Here is a 20803-nt window from a genome sequence, read left to right on the forward strand (position 1 = left end):
GAATAGGGTACTTCTTATTAGACCTGTCAGTCAATTTGTATATTAATTAGTGAAATAAACTTGCCTCTCTCAGCCTCAAGGAATCATTGTGAACCATGTATACTACCTTGAGCTCCTTGGAGGCAGTATAAAAATATGAAAAATAAAAATATGGAAATGGTACAAAATTATCAACCCAGTGGAGGTAGGGCCAGGGCAGGGAGTTGGGCAAGGATGCCATAAACAGCAGCCACGGGTAGATATTAAAGTTCTCCCAATGATACAACATTATGAGGATTCCTAGACTGATGTGGGGTGGAAAATAATTCCAGGGTTTTTGTTTTTCAGTGCAGGGTCAGTGCCCCCAGGTCCAGTGGTGTCACTAGGGTTGATTTTATCCAGTGCAGTCATTCATGGTGTCACTCTCATGGACTATGTCTGCCCCTGGAGCTCTGGATACACCCAATCTGCCTTGCCAGCCACCTCCCATCAGGAAGACCTGCTGTTCTTGCAGAAAGCGAAAGATGGAAATTGGATTGACCAGAAGGCCAAGGCAGGTGGACCTGAGCTCCAGAGCTTTTGGTGGTGTCACCAGGTATGGTCTGCACCCCTGTAGTAACAACACTGCCCAAGCCAGTATCAGGTGACATTCCAGATCGCACTGCTCCTGGCTGAGAGATCATGACTGGCCCAGGGTCACCTAGTAAGCTCTGTGACTGAGCAGAGATTTGAACCCAGATCTTCCAGGCTCATGCTCAACTCTGTAGCCACTACACCATGCTGGCTCTTCATGTTTCTGGAAGCATTTAACAACATCCTGTGCATAAAGTTGTCCTCTGAAGCATTTTAAAGGACAAATTCTTCACTTACTGCAGTGTAACCTATCTCTAAAAAGTGACATTATACTGATTCCAGTGCCTGCAATGCAAGATAACATAGCCTCATTGTAGGTGCTTAACAAGACCAGAAAGAAATGAGGCTGTGATCCAGTTACCATATACACCTTGTCCTTCCTGCCCTTATGTCTCCTTGCTGTGCTGACATGGTAGATCCAGTGTGACTTCAGGGTTTCCAGTTTCTTTCCTGGCGCCTATGGACGTGTAGAATTTAAGCAGATTAAAATTTTCCCCATCACTTTTTCCATCATGCTCAGAAGAGCTTCATCAGCCAAGCTGCACAGGAACAGGGCATGTAGAAAAAAGTGACAGCCCGAATTCTCTTTTAAGGATAGCAGTGAGAGAGAGAGAGAGAGAGAGAGAGAGAGAGAGAGAGAGAGAGAGAGAGAGAGAAGAAGGGATGCCAAGCGCAAGGTGGGCTGTATTCAGTTTGGTGGCATGTGCAGTTGAGTGTTGGCAACCTTCAGTCTCAAAAGACTCTGGTATCGCGCTCTGAATGGTGGTTCTGGAACAGCGTCTAGTGTGGCTGAAAAGGCCAATTTGGGAGTGACAATCCCTTCCACACTGGGAGCAAGTGCAGTCTGTCTCTGGTCTGTCTCCCTGGCTATGGGCCTTCCTTCTTTGCCCCTTTGCCTCAGTCTGTTGGCCAAGTGTCTCTTCAAACTGGGAAAGGCCATGCTGCACAGCCTGCCTCCAAGCGGGCTGCTCAGAAGCCAGGGTTTCCCACCTGTTGAGGTCCACTCCTAAGGCCTTCAGATCCCTCCTGCAGATGTCCTTGTATCACAGTTGTGGTCTACCTGTAGGGCGCTTTCCTTGCACGAGTTCTCCATAGAGGAGATCCTTTGGGATCCGGCCACCATCCATTCTCACGACATGACCGAGCCAATGCAGGCGTCTCTGTTTCAGCAGTGCATACATGCTAGGGATTCCAGCACGTTCCAGAACTGTGTTGTTTGGAACTCTGTCCTGCCAGGTGATGCCGAGGATGCGTCGGAGGCAGCGCATGTAGAAAGCGTTCAGTTTCCTCTCCTGACGTGCCTTGGGATATTCTGAGTTCCTCCAATCAATGGAATTGTAGTAAATCTTCCAAAAGTAGTAATGATCCAAAAATCATTTTGCTTTCTATAGCATGAAAATAGGTAAATGTATTGTTCTTGAGCCAAATAGAGTCGTCTTCTTGCAGAGGCTGAAGTTCAGAGCATCCAAACTGCTGCAATATAACCATTTCCAATACCTGCCAAAAAAAAAACAAAACTGAAATGTTAATGGTTAATTCACTGCTGAATTATAAAATGCTGATGCCACACTATGTATTAAGCATCTGAGAGAACTGCAAACATCTGAAAAACAAAACAGTTCCAGGAAGGGCCAAGAGTTCTGTCTGAGGCCCTGGAGAGTTTCTGCCAATCAGTTGTAGACAATACTGAGCTAGATGGGTCAATGGTCTGACTTGGAAGAAGGCAGCTTCCTAAGCTTGGTCTGAAAGAAGCACCATGGCTACGATGGGGATGGCGGTGACAGCAGCTATCCATAGGGACAGCTGCTCAGGGGATGGGATGCCCCACCAAGCGTGGGACTTGATGAAATAACATTGGCCTGCTGTGTTATACTGCTGGGTTGGCACTGTGATTCAACCATGCAAGCCCTGGCATGATAGTGCCCTGGAGTGTGATTGACTGTGCAAATACATGTAGGGGGGGGTGCATGTTTGAAAGTGCGCTCTCACTAAAAAAAACTCCCTCTGGGTGGAAAGTTTCCGTGTCCTCCTCCCTAATGTGGGGAGGAAGATTTGTGATACCAAGCCTGACAAACAGAGCACCACACACTTAGGCTTTTTGTGCTGGCTGTTGCGTGATGGGGCTTGCTGGGAGCCTTCACGTTTGATTCTGCCCCAGGACATACTGTAAGAAGGGAGATGAAATAATTAGGAGTCCTGTTCAGGCTGTCATCCGTGTGTGTAATGAACAGGGATGGTGCGTCGGGGTGGAGTTTGCCTGTGAACTCTCTCCCTCCAATGCACAAATTATATGAACATCTAGAAGTCTGAACAGAGCTTCAGACTCCTCTGGTGCGCTTCCTGCGAAGACTCCCATGTCCCACTTTTTGTCTGGGTTGGAGGACAGACTGCCGAACCCAATCGCCATGCACTCTGCTTTTCAGGACGGGTGGTTGGTGCTGCAAGCAGCTCTAACTATAGTCTGCTCTCAGTAGGGTGGGGGGGGGGCGGTGCGGTAAGTACTGCCCAGAATGGCTTTGCTAGCAAGTGGGCCACTTACATAGCGCATTGTGGCACCTGCAACACTTACTGCACTGTCTACAATATCCTGATTGTCCTGCCCTTGCTTCTTTTTGTCCAAGTGACCTAGTGAGTGGCAGGGCACCTCTGGCTTGCTCATTTAAGCCATCTCTGCCCAGTGTTGCATGTACGCAACAGGGAGCAAATGTGTACACCTGTGGGCTGGGCAGAAATGGGTTAAAAAAGTGGCTATTCCTAATTGGAGGGCTCCTAGGAGTCAATTCTGTTTCTGCTGCGACCTTCATCGCACTTGCAGTGATCAGGATTTATGGTATCAGGAAAGCCTTTGAGAAGACATCCAGCTAGATGTGAGATTGCTTGACCTTGGCATTCCATTTTGCCTGCACAATCACTTTCCAGTTGTAATTTCCTCCTGCCTGGTTACAAATACTGACTTTATTGCTTGCAGCCAAAGGCCACCACCATTCTATAAGTGCAAATAGTTTGTCTGAAAAAAGCATACTTTATATAAACACTTCAAAAATGTGCGCTAATTCTAGAAATCAACAATAGTTTCATATTCCACATTCCCTTCAAAGTCAGGGCATTCTTTATGCAATTCCTTCCCCACCACTGTCTATTCTTGCAAACAGCTATAAGAGGTGGGTTAGGCCAAGAGAGAGATTAGCCCAAGGTCACCCAGTTTTGCTGCATGGTGAAGCAGGAACCAGCACCCAGGTCTTCCCTGTCTCCAACGACATTTTACATCTGACATTCAGAGTACAATAACATTATGCTGCTCAAAGGGTTTTGCAAAAAGATCCTTACATTTGCCCTATAATTTATTCTGTTTATAGGTTAAGAACATTGCTGAGCGGAGGGTTTTGCATGAATACATTAAACAGAACATTTTCTGATAACCTGTTTCAGAGCCTTGGGGCCACTGCCAGATAAGTCCTGCTCCTTCTGCAGTGGCATTTACTTCCTTGGCAGATGTAATGTGAAGCAGGGCCCTTCCTGTTGATCTTGACTGGCAAAGGGGGCTCATTCAAGGAGAGGCATGTTTTTCTATACGTGTCCCAGGCCATGCCAGGCTGTAAGGGTTGGCAGCCTATGCTGTGCCGTGGCACTAGCTGCATATATATCTTCTTGTCTCCAGATCCCTTTTAGAGATGAACGGCCGCATTTTGTACCAGCTGTGACTTCCAGGACTGTTTTCAAGGCCAAGGCTATTGCAGCTGGGAGAGCTGAGATTGCAAGAGGGTGGCAAGCCTCAGGCCAACAGGCGAGTGGGTGGTCGGGGTGAGACTGGAAGCAGGGGCCTTTCCCTCCTCTTGGCACTCAGTGTCTCTGCTGCACCAGTTCTCATTAAGGGTGGAAAAGCTCCACAAGGCTGCTGCGTCCCAAGGGGACGACTCTCCAAATGCAGCACATGTTGGTGAGGACAATGAACTTGTGGAGATCAAAGAGAATAACTAATCAAACCTCGAAGGTGTTGGAAAAAGGTTTTCAGCCACTTCTGCAGAACACAAGGGGGGGATGTCGTGTGTGTGTGTGTGTGTGTGTGTGTGTGTGTGTGTGTGTGTGTGTGTGTGTGTGTGTGTGTGTGTGTGTGTGTGTGTGTGTGTGTGTGTGTGTGTGTGTGTGTGTGTGTGTTCTGGAGCTACTGCCATTCCTCACTTTTAAGATTTCCTTGTCCCTTCTTTCCTTTTATAACAGCTAATAATGGAAGAAGACGTGGAGCAAAAGTATTTACCGTCACCTACTCACTATGACTTGTAACCCATGATGAACTTCTGGAGGAAGAGTCCATCATGGGTTACAAGTCATAGTAAGTATGTGCAAGCTCCTGGTTTTTGAGGTAGGTTTGCCAGATGCAGGGAAGGGCACCAGGATGCAGGTTGTGTTTGTGTCTTGTGTGCTTCCTGAAGCATTTCTTGGGCCACTGAGATACAGGAAGCTGGACTAGATGGGCCTTTGGCCTGATCCAGCGGGGCTATTCTTATGTTCCATCAGCTTGGCTATGTGGGGGGTGGGGGAGCAGGCGGGGGAGAGAGAAGGGCCTGCCAAATAAGCAACACTGTTATCAAGCAACAGTATACCACATTAAAATTGCTTTGTAGAAATGATGACTAACCTCCCCCCCCCCCCACCATAATGGATCCATTTGCTGGTTCTGTTTTTCTTTTTTTTAAATTGATTCCAACCACTAGTCGTCAGATAGTTGTGTTGATGAAATGTTTGAGCAAAACCTTGCCATGGCAGTTGACTGGACTCTTCCCCAGGATTCAAGGGAGGAGGTTTTGTTGGTGAAAGTGAGTCAAAAACCACAAATGTGTCATTTTAACTGGGTGGGGTTTCTTTTCCCTTTGACCCAGAACTGCACCATACATGAAACCCATCTCATTGGGATTTCTCAGGGAAGTAGGGCCAGCTGAAGGTGATGCAGTTGTGTCTGGTCAGAGGATGCCAAATGCATTATTAAACCAGCAGCTTGTTCGTTTAGGATTTGCAGGACGCCAACTCGAGTTACCCTCCCCTTTATTTTACCTGGCATGGTTCCTGAGTCTTTAGCAGGGGTGCGACAGGCTGAAATGAAACTATTTCCATTTATTTATTACATTTTTACCTTGCCCTTCCGCCAGCTGGTTGAACAGAAGAGCCCTACTCAATCAGCTCAAAGGTCCTGCTTGCCACAATGGCCAAAATGCCTCCAGGGAGCTCAAGTGGCCCACTTTAGGCCTAACAAGCACCCTTGTTAGGTCAGACTGAGAGGTGTTGGCAAGTTCAGGCTCACCTGCTGAGCTTTGTGGTCAAATAGGGATTAGAACCAGGGCATTCCCTGGCCCTGGTTGGACACCTGAGCCCAGCTTCACCCTGGTGGCTCCATGAATACATGAATGAATCCCTATCCTGGTTGGGCAGGAGAGGTTCTCCTGCAGCTATAATGAGAACAGGTGTCCTAGAAGTGGGAAGGGGGGAGTGGCACCCCTGAAGATAAGCCAGCTGCATAGGAATGAGTATGGCCTCAATGAATGCACACATGTCGTGGCCTATAAGCTTAAGGGTGTTGCTATTTGCATTATAGATCTCTAGCATCATTGTTAAAAGACTGAGCTGCAAATCGGGACCTCCCTGATGAAGTCTGGCCCCTGCCATGAACTCAGTAGGTGGCCTCAGGGAGGCTGTTCCCTCTCAGCCTTGGCTCCCCAGCAGCGATATGGAAATACCGTAATGACTTATACATATGAAGCGCTCTTGGGTCTAGAGAGCCATCCAGGCGCATAGAGCTTTACAAGGCAAAAGAAAGGAAGACCCCAAAGGCCTTGTGATCTAAATGCCATCTGGGGAGGGGCGCGGTCAGTGAGAGGACAGGAAGGGAGAGATGAGAGGAGGACAGGCTGACTGGGAGCAAATGAGATCATGCAAACATCTACTAGGGTTTTGATTCATTGTAGTGGGAGATGGTAGTCTGAGGGCTGGCGCCAAAGCCTAGGTGGATGACCTACCTACGTGTTACACGCAGATGTCTGTGGCTGAGACTGGCTGCTTAAGAAAAGATTAAACATGGCTTTGGGAGGTTCTTTTCCTGGGCAGCAGATCTGGCACCTCTGCAAGCCTGGCAGTTCTCCCGTTCATCTCCACCCCGCCTCTGCACCCAGCTTGCAAGACAAACACCGGGGTAGAGAACAGCCTTTTCCTCCTTGTGGGTCATGTTGTGTAGTTCCGCCATCTGGGCGCATTAGCATTATAAGGCAGCTGTCAGGTTGCGCCATGACTGCTCTGCCCAAAAGTGTTGCCAGGATTCCAACAAAGAGAGGCCTGTTGCTTGCAGGAAGACCGCAGCTGGAACTTCTCATGGGCACTCTGGTGGATTGTTTTCTACTCAGTGACTTCCTCGCCCTGTTCCCCTTTCTCTGGCATGAGTAAATAGTCTTACGGAGAGGCATCGGCATGATTTTTAAAAAAAGTTTCTTTCTTTAATTCTGCCCTTGAAGGTTAGGTCTCATTTCCACCGAGGTGGTAATCTATGCTGGGGCTGTACCTCTTCAGACTGCAGAAAGGGTCTCATGTGACCGAATGTACCTCCATGCGAAACAATGCCCTGCACATTGAAAACATTGATCAGGGAAAAATATTCTTGCTGAGCCTCTCCCTCTGACATTGTATGTGTGTAGAGGTTTGTGTGTGTGGGAGGGGGACGCCCTGACACAGGTGAGAATCTGTGAGAATTACACCATAAGAACATGAGAACAGCCCCACTGGATCAGGTCATAGGCCCATCTAGTCCAGCTTCCTGTATCTCACAGCGGCCCACCAAATGCCCCATGGAGCACACCAGATAACAAGAGACCTCATCCTGGTGCCGTCCCTTGCATCTGGCATTCTGACATAGCCCATTTCTAAAATCAGGAGGTTGCACATACACATCATGGCTTGTAACCCATAATGGATTTTTCCTCCAGAAACTTGTCCAATCCCCTTTTAAAGGCGTCCAGGCCAGATGCCATCACCACATCCTGTGCCAAGGAGTTCCACAGACCAACCACACACTGAGTAAAGAAATATTTTCTCTTGTCTGTTCTAACTCTCCCAACACTCAATTTTAGTGGATGTCCCCTGGTTCTGGTGTTATGTGAGAGTGGAAAGAGCATTTCTCTATCCACTCTGTCCATCCCCTGCATAATTTTGTATGTCTCAATCATGTCCCCCCTGAGGCGTCTCTTTTCTAGGCTGAAGAGGCCCAAACGCCGTAGCCTTTCCTCATAAGGAAGGTGCCCCAGCACCGTAATCATCTTAGTCACTCTCTTTTGCACCTTTTCCATTTCCACTATGTCTTTTTTGAGATGCGGCGACCAGAACTGGACACAATACTCCAGGTGTGGCCTTACCATCGATTTGTACAATGGCATTATAATATTAGACACCAAGTGTCTGCATCTGATATTAGGATCAATCTGTGACCTCCTACTAAATTAACCCAGTATTTTATCCAAGATGGGGTGTGGGGAGCACATGGCTGTTCCTTAGGCTGTCACTAAGGTGGAATTTGTACCGATGGTCTGAGAAGAGGAAATAGTGATGATTTGTGCAATGCAATCCTGTGTTTGCTTGCTCAGAAGTAAATCCCATCGCCTGGGATTGTAGCCTTAGAAACAGATTTTTTCTTGTTCCTGCTTTGTGTTGTCGTCAAAGTAAACATGGAGATGGTGAGTCAAGTTGCTCAGGTGAAAACTTTGTTTTCCTTCTTGATTAATTATACCAGGGGTGGCCAAACTTGCTTAAAACCCACCTGTGCCCGTGGGTGTACATGCACAACATATAGGTGTTGCCTATAGGAAGTGTGGGCAGATATGGGTTCACTTAAGACCCACATACAATAAACTTCAGAAGTTTGAGAACTTCAAGAGAGATGTTTGAGAGCCGTGATATTTACAAAGCATTTAAATTCTTAAATATATTTACTCACCATGAGCATTAAATGTATGTTTTAATCTGGGGGCTGTATACCTGGTAAATAAGCATAAAGCTTGAAAAATTTCTTATTTACCTTGTATATTGTGATGCAAAAAAGGAGCTCAGCCAACATTCTCATGAGCCGCGCGTTATATGATGAAGAGTTGCATGTGGCTTGAGAGCTGTGGTTTGGCCACTCTTGATTATTCTATTAAGGCTTTACTATCAGAGAACTGTTTGAAACAGTGATTTTCAACTCAGGAGTTTTTGGGAGGGACATTTATTAGTAGGGGATGTGAGTCTCCTGCCAGCAGCATGGTGTGCCTTGTCAGGGCCCAATCCTATCCAACTTCCCAGCACCGGTGCAGCCACAATGTAGCCCCAAGGTAAGGGAACGAATGATCCCATACCTTGAGGAGGCCTCTGTGATTCTCCCCCCACTGTAGCATGCAGCACATGCCCCATGGGTACAGCTGCACCAGCCCTGGAAAATTGGATAGGATTGGGCTCTCAGTTGTCTAAAAAACTGATGGTGTGCCTTGACAATTATAGTGGCTTGTTAGTGTGCCATGAAATGAAAAAGGTTGAAAATTGCTGGTTTAAATGCTAAACAAATAAATAAGAAAAAAGAAAAAAAAAGCAGCTAGTGAGAAGGGAGTGAGGGGGGATCAGTGCTTTATGGCATAATCCTGAGCATGTCTACTCAGAAGTAAGCTGTATTGAGTTCAAAGTGTCAACCCAATGTGTGGCGGCAGTAAAGAAGGCCAATTCTATGCTTGGGATCATTAGAAAAGGTATTGAGAACAAAATGGCTAATATTATAATGCTGTTGTACAATCGATGGTAAGGCCACACCTGGAGTATTGTGTCCAGTTCTGGTCGCCGCATCTCAAAAAAGACATAGTAGAAATGGAAAAGGTGCAAAAGAGAGCAACTAAGATGATTACGGGGCTGGGGCACCTTCTTTATGAGGAAAGGCTACAGCGTTTGGGCCTCTTCAGCCTAGAAAAGAGGCGCCTGAGGGGGGACGTGATTGAGACATACAAAATTATGCAGGGGACATCCACTAAAATTGAGTGTTGGGAGGGTTAGGACAGACAAGAGAAAATATTTCTTTACTCAGCGTGTGGTTGGTCTGTGGGACTCCTTGCCACAGGATGTGGTGATGGCATCTGGCCTGGATGCCTTTAAAAGGGGACTGGACAAATTTCTGGAGAAAAAATCCATTATGGGGTACAAGCCATGATGTGTATGTGCAACCTCCTGATTTTAGAAATGGGCTATGTCAGAATGCCAGATGCAAGGGAGGGCACCAGGATGAGGTCTCTTGTTGTCTGGTGTGCTCCCTGGAGCATTTGGTGGGCCGCTATGAGATACAGGAAGCTTGACTAGATGGGCCTATGGCCTGATCCAGTGGGGCTGTTCTTATGTTTTTATGCCTTTCTCCCTGAAAGGCACCCAAGGTGGGCTCACAGCAACATTCAAAAAGCATACAAAGTATACTTCTAAGTGTATACTTAATAGTATAAATATATAAGTATATTTACTTAATGTTTTTTTACTGACATCCCCTCCTGCTGGCTGCTGTTTTATATTGTTTTATACTGTCAGCTCAATCATATCCACACATTGACCCAAATGGGACTTACTTCTGAGTAGATATGCATAGGATTGGGCTCTGTTTTAGTGCCTATTTTATATATAGTTTTTAAGCTGTATTTTGTTTTTTTTGTATATCATGTATTACTGTTGTAAGCCACCCTGGGTGCCCTTCAGGGAGAAAGGTGGATTGCAAATCAAATAATAACATAAAATAACAACCTTACTTATATTATAAAATATTAAATTTCTATATAAAACAGTATAAAATAACATATATTTATATTATATAGTATAGTATTATATATTATGATAATAGTAAAATACTATTAAAAGTAATTGATTTGTAATTAGTATTCTTTGTTAGTAAGCAAGTAATTAGTATTTTTACCATTAATTCATCATTGATTAATTTATTAATCATATTAATTAATTACAATTACAAATAAAAACTGATAAATGATATCAATTCATCAAATTAATTACAATTAAATGCTAATTACTTAATTATCATGGACCATACTTAAATAATCATAAATAATAATTTAATTATCATTGAATAATTATGTAATAATAATCATTAAATGATCATAAATACTAATTATTTAATACTATTAAAAGTAATTATAAAATAAATAATGATAAAGTATGAAATGCATATGTACTTTAATATAAAATAGTATAAAATACCAGTAGTATACTATTAAAATTATAAAATAGTATAAATTAATAATAAATAAGTATTCAATGTATCTATGATGCAAAATTGCAGCCTTACAGCCCAGTCCTATCCACACTTTCCTGGGAGTAAGCCCCATTGATTCTAATGGACTTGTTTCTGAGTAGACCTGCATAGGATTGGGCTCTTAAGACAGCCTGCATGTGGTGTAAAGCCTTGATTGAGGCTTGCTTGGAAGCTGGGAGCCCTAGCCTGTGCAGGTCTACTCAGAAGCAAGCCCATTGCAGTCAGGGGCTTACTCTCAGGCAGGGTGGGCTGCAGCCTGGGACCGTCCAGGGCTCCCCCTGCCTGTCCTGGAGCAGAAGCCTCAGGCTCTCCACTTGTGTCTCCCAAAACTCTCAAACCCGCCCGCCCGGCCACTCGTTTTCCAGGCTCGTCGAGCCTCGAAACAGAGAATCGCGCGCGTGGGGCGCATGCGCAGTGCGCCTCAGCAAAGCGCCCGACCGCACCGACAGCGACACCACCCTGCCGAGCTGCCGGCCGAGGTTCTGTGCTCTGCCCCGGCACATCCGGGTCACCGGCTCGCACGCGCGTGACGCACGCCCGGCGGCGGCGGCGGCGCCCATCGTCGTCTCCCTGGCGGCGGCGGCGGTCCGGCTCCTCCTCCTCCGCCAGCAGCGCCGCGGCCCACTCCCCGCGGGCGGCTCCGGCACCGCCGCGGCTTCCTCCGACCCTCCCCTCGGCCCTCGGGGAGGGGCGCAGCGGTGAGTGCCCCGGGCGGCCCCGCCCCTCCCTCACGCCCCGCCCCTCCGCTGTCTCCACGGCAACGCTCCCTCTCCCCGCCCGCACGCGCCTTCGCCCTCCACGTGGGTGCTGCAGCCGCTTCCTTCGCCCCGCCCCCTCCCCCACTGCTGCCTGCAGCCCAGCCCTCTGCAGGTCTACTCAGAAGTCAGTCCCAGTACAGCCAGTGGATCTTACTCCTGGGTAAGGGTGGACAGGATCGCAGCCTGAGTCTGCTTACAGCCCAATCCAATGCATGTCTACTCAGTAGTAAGTCCCATTACAGTTAAGGGAGCTTACTCCCAGGTAAGTGTGGACAGGATTGCAGCCTATTTCTATGCATGCCTGCTCAAGCCCCGTTAGTCACCCGGGCTTACTCCAGGGAAAGCATGGACAGCATTGCAGCCTATGCAGAGCCCAATCCTGTGCATGTCTACTCAGAAATAAGTCCCATTAGAGTCAGTGGCTCTTACTCCCAGGAAAGTGTGGATAGCCTATGAGGCTGACATGCCCTCACCTGCTCTAAGAACATAAGAAGAGCCCTGCTGGATCAGGCCAAAGGCCGATCCAGTCCAGTTTCCTGCATCTCACAGAGGTCCACCAGGGAGCACACAAGAACAGGAGCCCTGCATCCTGGTGCCCTCCCTTGTATCTGGCATTCAGAGGCAGCCTACTTCTAAAATCAGGAGGTTGCACATACCCATCATGGCATGGCTGGTCTTATGACCGTAATAAAGATTTACTACTACAACCCATCACGTAATGGACCTTTCCTCCAGAAATGTGTCCAATCCCCTTTAAAGGCAACCAGGCCATACACCATTCCACATCCTGTGGCAAGGTGTTTCACAGACTACACGATAGGTAATGGTATTGGTATAGGGTAACTTTTCCCTCTCAAACTACACCAGAAGCAGGGGATAACCACTCAAATTGAGTGTCCGGAGAGTTAGAACAGACAAAAGGAAATATTTCTTTACCCTGGAATTACCTACTGGCCTATAGTGCTTGAAATTTTTGCCAAGTAATCAAGCTCCAATTATCACTTTGCCTGATATCCGGTCAATCGGAGGGAAGAGCCTTTCAACTCTGAACAGTTTTGTTTCTCAAGGGCAGACAGGCTCCAGGTTTCTCAAGCAGCAGGCAGGCAGGCACAGCTCCTTAGAAGCAATTTGTTAACCTTTTATTCTCCTTCCTTCTGCTGCAGCCTGGTTCTGCTTTGCAAATGCTTTCCAAATGCTTGCAAAGCAGGTCTATTTTTTGAAACACTGGAATGGGATCCTCCTTTCCATTAGAAACCAAGTCGCAGGCTACAGTTCAGTGCACCATTACTTAAGAATAATACCCATGGAAAGCAGTGGGTCTACTTTTCAGTAAAAAGGGTTGCAAATATGTGCAGCTCCATTTCTCTGCTGTGAATTGAATTGCACACTCCCAGTTATGTATTATAGGTTGTATGTTGTATGTAGAGCTTCTGGCTTAACACACCAGACACCTTAAAGGTGGATTTGATTCATGGTTCAACGTTTTTCACTTGCATATCCCTTGGCAGCCCTTCCATAAATTGTACCCTTCATATTAGCAAAATGTTTGTAATTAATAATACAAGCCCTCTATATTAAAGCCCAGACTTCATTTATTCATCACAGTGTTTTCTCTTTTTATCTGTTGGAGGAACAGAAGACTCTGCCTTTGCACTGTTTTGCACCAAAAGTGTGCTGAGAAATTCTGGGTGATTGATCACTTTCCATACTATGTTTCAGCTTTTTTACTGTGCTGGTTTTCAATCACTGGTTCATACATGAATTGATGACCAAAAACTAGCTATTGGTGGGGCTTTCACAGCCAACTAGCTACCTCCCTTCCTGCCTTGCTGGTCCTTGCAAGGCACTCTGGAGCAGGAATTCTGGAGCAGGTTCTCCAGGGTTTCAGACAGGAATCTTTCTCAACTCTATCTGGAGATGTTGGGGATTGAAGCTTAGGTTCCTCTGCACGCCAAGCATTTGCTCTACCACTGAGCCATGGCTCTTTGACTTCATAGACCATGTACGTAGTCCAGCTGCATGTCCCTTACGAAACTTCAAATATATTTGACCCAACCCTTGCTTTGCAGTTTCTCCTCCATCTGATGTCTGCATTCTGATATGAAGTGATCCTTTATCTGCCTCCTGGCCTTGCTTCCCTTGCCTTTTCTTTGGACAAATTTGTTTATGAACCTTTTTCATGGCTATTGCTGCTGTGTTCTCCTCCATCTCTCTGTACCAGTTTCTCTTGCTTTTTCCATCTAGTGTTGCAAGTATAGTCCATCTGTTTTGTTGGCTCCTCTTTCTTTACTCTGCCAATTTCAGGAATATCTCACTCTCAGCTCCTCTCCTCCCTGTGCCCACACATAGCTTGCAAGACAATTGTGAGGGTAAATAAGTCAAAAACTATAAAATATTGTATGTTGTATGAGGAATGCACTATAGATATTAATCTTTGTTTCTATTCTTGTTGCTGCGTAAACTGCTTTGAACTTTTTGTTGAAAAGTGGTATGTAAATATTCTTTAACAGAAATGAATGTTTCAGGATTATTATTATCACACTTAGGGTGCAATCCTAACCCCTTATGTCAGTGCTTTCCAGCACTGGCATAGCGGTGCCAATGGGACATGTGCTACTACATCCTGCAGTTGGGGGGCACTCACGGAGGCCTCCTCAAAGTAAGGGAATGTTTGTTCCCTTACCTCAGAGCTGCATTGCCCTTATGTCAGTGCTGGAAAGCACTGACATAAGGGGTTAGGATTGTGCCCTGAGTACTTAACTTTAGTGATGACCACTAGCTTAGAAGGCTTTTAAGGAAAAAAATGGATGAGACAATTTCATGGAGTATAAGTTTCCCAGCGGGTGTTAGCTAAGCAGAAGCTCTCTAGCTAAATAAGTAAATACATTAAAAATGTCTTTTGCTAGATTGTTTTTAACCCAGTGTCTTGGCTAACTGATGTTAGGGACAGAGTGGTAGCTCCATGGATTTGGTCCAGCAAGGCACTACTTATGCCCTTTCAGTTTCTCACTTGTGCCCCTTTTTACGTGCATTAGACCTATGTGATGGCAATATATAGAATGAAAATGTTGTACCAATTGTTCATATTAACAGTTCTCTGGAAAACCCTGGTTACACAGGAGTGTAAAAATGCTTTGAAGCTCATGCCAAATTTCTTGAACTTTTTCCCCCCAGATGTGTGAAATGCAAGCACCTGAGTTTATGTTATTAGGCTTTTCTTATTCAAATTGACCATTAGATGTTCCTGTCATGGTCTCCAGTACTGGCTGTTGTTTTTGTTCAGCTTTTCTATAGTTCTCTCTGCAAAACACTCACACAGCCGAACTCTTTGCAAATTACCTGGTCTCTTTAATCATTGGCCCACTTTTGCATGCAGGTTCCATCTACCCTGTACTTCTGAAACCATTCTCCTGTATCCAATTATACAAACATAATTAAGTAAATACACAACTTCCTGATTGAACTTTGCTATTTAATCTTACCACTGCTTAATTTGTTTACTGAGACAATTAACTTCCCTGATATCCTTAGGAACTTTTAAATAACATGGTTCCATTTTTCTATTTGTCTCCTATATAATCAGCATGTGTCCTGCCTTTTCTGAAGCTTTCCCCCCATTCCTTCATTTATTAACAGCCCAACCTCTAATCTGTCTGTCACTGCAATCTACTTAATGTTCTCTCATGAACACTTGCCTTGCAACGTGGTATTATCAAAGACTCTAGCTGTCATATTTTTAGATCAAATTGCTTATGTTAACTGATGTTATCAAGAGACATCCTACAGCAGACTTATGCATGGCTTCTTCAGATCATGTGTTTTCATTTTTTTTTTTCTAAGTGGTACTGAAAGAGACTATTTTCTTCTGTCTGATAACACACCCCTTGACGACAACTGGCTCATAAAGCACCCTTTTGCATTCTGTTCATTGTAGTGACTGTCATCTTATTTAACATGTCAGTAAGAGTGGGAAAATCTTAGGGCTCAATCCAATCAAACTTTTGAGTGCCAGTGCAGCCACAATTCAGCCTTGAATTAAAAGCACAAATGATCCCTTACCTTGAGAAGGCCTTTGTGATTGGCCCGCCACCATTGCATGCAGTGCACACCTCACAGTTGCATCAGTGCTGGAAAGATGGATAGGATTGGGCCCTTAGTCTCTTGATATCTAAAAAATGCATCCAGTAATTTCATTCATATTTCACTATTCATCCATGGATTTAACATCCATGGTGTATGTTGATTTCTAAGATGATTTTTCCTCTAGATAACAGTCCACGTTAGATGAAGGACTGCTATATATTTGGTACCTTCAGAGCATTCTCAGAAATATGGGAAGATGCCATTTCACAGTAGTAGTTGGTATTCAGAAAGTCTCAGGATCAGTTCTTGGCTTCTTCTCTTGAAAGGACTTAATTGGGCTGGGAGGGAGAGGGATCTGGGTCTGCCATTTAGAGCAGGTAATACTGGCTAGAGATGGATGAATGCACTGACTTTGTATAAAGCAGTTTCATATGATTTTGGGGTGTGTGTGTGTTTGTGTTTGTGTGTGTGTGTCGAAACTTGTACTGGGCTGGTTCTTCATAACTTGATGCTGTCTTGTTAAAATTTGATGCAGTTGTCTAGGAGGGCTTCATATATATTTTATGGCCTGCATTCTGACCTCTGTATTTTTTGAATATTCACTTTGTTAGTTTCTCTTCCAGGTGAGGCACATTATTTTCTAAATCCCTTAAGTCTTTTCAAAGAGTAGAAGCACATGTTGAGTTCTGTGGAATGCATCATTCATGATTTTTTGTCTTATTTTGAGTAATATGAATAGTATCTCAACTGAGGCCATCGTAATGAAGTTTTATACAGAGAGAACAACAAATATCTGGCAACTGTGAATAATCAATAAGGCTGTAACATTCACCTGTAATCTAGATTAGCCAGAAGCTGTATTCCAGAGTCTTCCTGTTTCTCGAACTTCAGAAGCTAATGACAAAGTGCAAAGTACGGGTTATTAATTCTCTGCTGATTGAAAGTAACTAATATAATACAACACATGGAACCATAGGATGAGAAGGTGCTCAAAAGTCATCTGTGTCAGTTCCCTGCCCTTTGAAAGAATTTTCCAGACAAGAGTCCCTTGGCAGATTAATCGTCACCGTAATCTTCGTGCACATCAAGTGCAATAGCAGATAACTGGAGTGGAGCAAAGAATATTTTAGTAAAACAGTCCATATGATTCATATTCTTCCTAGGAAACTGAGGATCAAACCTAGTAAATAAGGACACAGAAACTTGCTAGCCCACAAAATTCACTAGCACTGCCTGGCAGCACATACCTCTATTTCACATGGTGGGTCTATGAATAGCCTTCCATCATTGTGGAATCTCAGCAGGAGTGATCATTGCCTGAGTAGGAGGCTACTAGGAGCCCCTACTAAGTCACTGTGAGCTTCCCAAGGAGGAGCATGCTTTATACTTGTATCAGAGTACAGTGACAGCTTTGCAATCCACACTCAAGAGGAATTACGGTTTATGGTTACTCAAATATGCTGGCTCACAAAACTTTTGCAAAACATTGTCCTCTGCAGTGCTGTTCCATGCTCCCTCCTTTGTTCCAAGATCTTTCTGGAAATTGAGATGTTCCATTTCCTTCCTGATGAGGGCCCTACTTGGGAAGTATCCATTCTTAGAGGGCCCTCCTGAGTATGGAAGGAAGGCAGAGTGGCACCAGAGAGGGAGCCCTACCCAGTAAATGAAGGAGGCGAAAACGTGGCTTGTTGAAAGACAGAGCTTGCAGTTAACAAGGGAAGTGATTGGAAGTGATTGTGAGCCTCAAAGGAAAAACTGTATGGAGACTTGTTTAAAATGTGAGGAACCCCTATAAGATTCAGTCAGCTTGCTTAGGAGGGTTTACTGGTACCTTCCCTGTAAATTGTGAATGGGGTTTACAAGCCTTTTTTACAGGTTGATTTGAAAAGCACAAAAACCATGAGCTGTACACTTCTGTTCTAGGACATTAGTAGAGAACTTCCACAACTGAAGCTAAAGATTGGCTGATTTTTTTTTTAAGTCAGCATGTGAATGTCTGCTCTCATGTCTCTTTGCCCGTTCTTTCCCCTGGTTCTCTCCTGCTTACCTCTTTCCCCTTCCTTCTTCCGTTAACCCCATGCTTGGACTGTCAGTGGTGCGCAAAGGGACAACTAGTGGCTCTGTGATTACCCAGCCCCTTTAACAGATGAGAAAGAACAAATCAATTGTCATAGGCTTTTCTGCTACTACTACCATGACAACATCTTATATTTTTATCAAATTATTGTGGTTTTGATAAAAAAATATATTGGTTATTGCATTATGGGCTTGGATCTCTGGGATCAAATTCCTGAATCATGAACACAGAATTGATTTGAAGGAGTTCTACTGTTACTACCCCCAATTTCTGAAACTGGATGATGGTCAGGGAGGAGCATTGAGTTGTAAAGAACTATATACAGGAAAAGAGTTAAGTAAGAAGTGTTGGCAGTGTAATTGTCTTGCCATTGAAACACAGCAAACTTTGAATAAACCATTTATTTACATTGTGGCACACATTTATGATTCACTGGCCCAGAGCGCATAGTCATAGTGGAGCCTAACTGAATGTTGTACTTCTTAAAAAGCTTTTCAGCTTCTGGGAGCTAGCCTGCAGTACTCTACTCCCTTAAAGCAAATTGCTGCTTGTAAATTGCACCAGGGGTACAGATTACCGGTTAGGCTCTAGAAAATGCATGGACCTTCTCAGCAGTTTGCCACTAAACAAAGCAGTGTATACAGGTAATTGTATCTTCCATTAGAAATGAAAAGGAAGCTGATTTCACAGTGTCTTAGGAGTAATCCTCTTTAGCGTGATATTGTGGTTAGCAGATCGACTTATTAAATGAATAGCTTGTTTCTACTGCAAACTGCTTAAATTTCTTCACCAAGGATTTTCTTTACCTTTTTTGGTATGACAGTAGCCACAAAAGAGAAAAGGTAGCTGTGTGTATCTATTTTTTTGCCATTTTACCGAACTTACAAATTCTACTCATCTAGTCACCAGGGCAAGTATAATCTCTTGGTGACCAGAAATAACAGTGATGAATTGCAGGACTGTTGGTTCTTTTGTTCTGTCTACGTTGTCAGTTTATTGTTGTTGGCAACCTTCAGTCTCGAAAGACTATGGTATCACGCTCTGAATGGTGGTTCTGGAACAGCGTCTAGTGTGGCTGAAAAGGCCGATTCGGGAGTGACAATCCCTTCCACACCGGGAGCAAGTGCAGTCTGTCCCTGGTCTGTCTCCCTGGCTATGGGCCTTCCTTCTTTGCCTCTTTGCCTCAGACTGTTGGCCAAGTATCTGTTCAAACTGGGAAAGGCCATGTTGCACAGCCTGCCTCCAAGTGGGCAGCTCAGAGGCCTGGGTTTCCCACCCTGGGAAACCCTGTCAGTTTATAATTTTAATGATTCTGCTTGTGCAAGAGGCAGCACAGACCAAAGAGCACCTTTTGGGTTTCATTTAAGTTCTGAGCAAGAAGCATAAAGCAGCTTTTCTGTGAGTGGGAGATGCTTTCTGCAGGCAGAAGGGCACTTTTGGATCAAACCTACGATGCCAACCATGATTGGAAGCTATGGCATTTAAATGGGAAGACTTCTGAAGCATCCCCTTCTACTCCAAAAAGACTCTTGCTTAAGAACTGAATTTCTTAATCTCAGCTGTTTGGAATGTGACTGATTTCTGAGTTGTTCTGAAAACAGGTCTGCTGCTGAAAAAAAGATGACCTTCTAGTGTTATTGAGTTTTATCAAATGAACACAGGTGCTGCCATCCTTATAGTGAATCATCCCAGTTCCAGTTTTAGCTGTAAGCGTGCACATGATGACCACAGTTTTGCTGTTGCTTACGTGAAAATCATCAATAGCCTGTCAGCTAGAAAGTTTGTCCAGTGTCTACATCTGTGTGTAATATAGCACATCTTATTTGGGTCTCCCTGGTAAGGTACAGCAAAACCTAACTTGTTGTTGCAAGTTCAGGGAGTTCCGAAACTAGTGGGACTTTTCCACAGAGTAAATGTGCTATGGTCCAGGAAAGAAGTCAAACCTGAACTTTCTTCATTAACTTCCTCAGTGGATTCTCAACCCCTTAGGGGAAGTTTACTTTAAGTGGTTAACCTGACAGTCCCATCGAATTAACAGCAAGTTAATGGGAGTCTGAAATAAATTCTGTGATCTCTCCGTGAGAATTAGTTTGTATTTGGGATAAATTAGTTTTAAATGCCACAATGAAAGTGAAAGCACAATCTTGTGCTGGTGACGTTCACTTATGAGTTTGGTTTAGTGGTTGTATACAGGGAACTTCAATTGCACTTTTAACTGTGAGGATTGCTTTTTTGGGAGTGCAGGGAACATCTTGAGGTGCACAACCACATCTGTTCCTTGCTCTCCACATTTCAACACAATGTTTTTGAGATGTGTGAAAGTCCCATTTCACAGATGAGGAACCGCTTGTTACTGCCTAAAAATACATTTCAAGCTAGCAAGAGAACTGATCACACAACTTGGATGTTTCTGACTTCCTGTTGTTTCCTCTGCTTAGACTTCTGATGTAATGTACTTCCTTATCTTGAGGTAGAAACATGCTGATACCATTATGCTTGCTTCCATTTGCCGTCTCAGCCTTCAACTCTTCCTCACTTCTGCATCTAAAGCAACAGTACATTCTATAATGCCTCTTCCTATAGCACAATGGTGTTATAGCACACTTTGCCCTGGGTGTAATTTTTGCAATATTATAATTTTAAAAATTTAACATCCACAAAACTGTTCAAAGTACGGTTGTCTGCACTGTGCTTTCAGCTAGCAGACTTCATGTTTTGGCTAGAGCCATGTCAATGAGAGCAGTGTGCTCTGGTTAGCACTGGGTCAGTTGCTTGCTACTGTGAAGTGCTTTGGGAGATGAAACAGCAGGCAAGGCAATCCTCCCTCCTTCAACAAGAAGCTAGTAGTTCCCAAGGATGAGTCACAGCCTGGCTCATTTTCCTGGGTGTAACTCTTCCCATCATCTCTCACCACTGTCTTGTGGAAGGAGTGCTGGCAGCAGTGGTCAGTTACGCAGCAGCCTCTGACCTCAT

The 20803-nt window shown here is 44.7% G+C and overlaps 1 protein-coding gene across 3 annotated transcripts in view; it reads left to right on the top strand.

The window, feature by feature from the left end:
- Window positions 1-20803, top strand: part of CYRIB (CYFIP related Rac1 interactor B) — a 76229-nt gene that overhangs the window by 10676 nt on the left and 44750 nt on the right. For 2 of the 3 annotated variants that reach the window (XM_066623282.1, XM_066623278.1), the window contains exon 1: window positions 11441-11610. The exons of the other annotated variant lie outside the window; for it this stretch is intronic. The gene's annotated coding sequence lies outside the window, so the exon portion shown is untranslated. Of the gene's footprint in view, window positions 1-11440; window positions 11611-20803 lie in introns of those variants that run through there. 3 annotated transcript variants of the gene reach the window in all.

Source organism: Tiliqua scincoides, chromosome 4 (genome assembly GCF_035046505.1).
Source record: "Tiliqua scincoides isolate rTilSci1 chromosome 4, rTilSci1.hap2, whole genome shotgun sequence".
NCBI lineage: Eukaryota > Metazoa > Chordata > Lepidosauria > Squamata > Scincidae > Tiliqua > Tiliqua scincoides.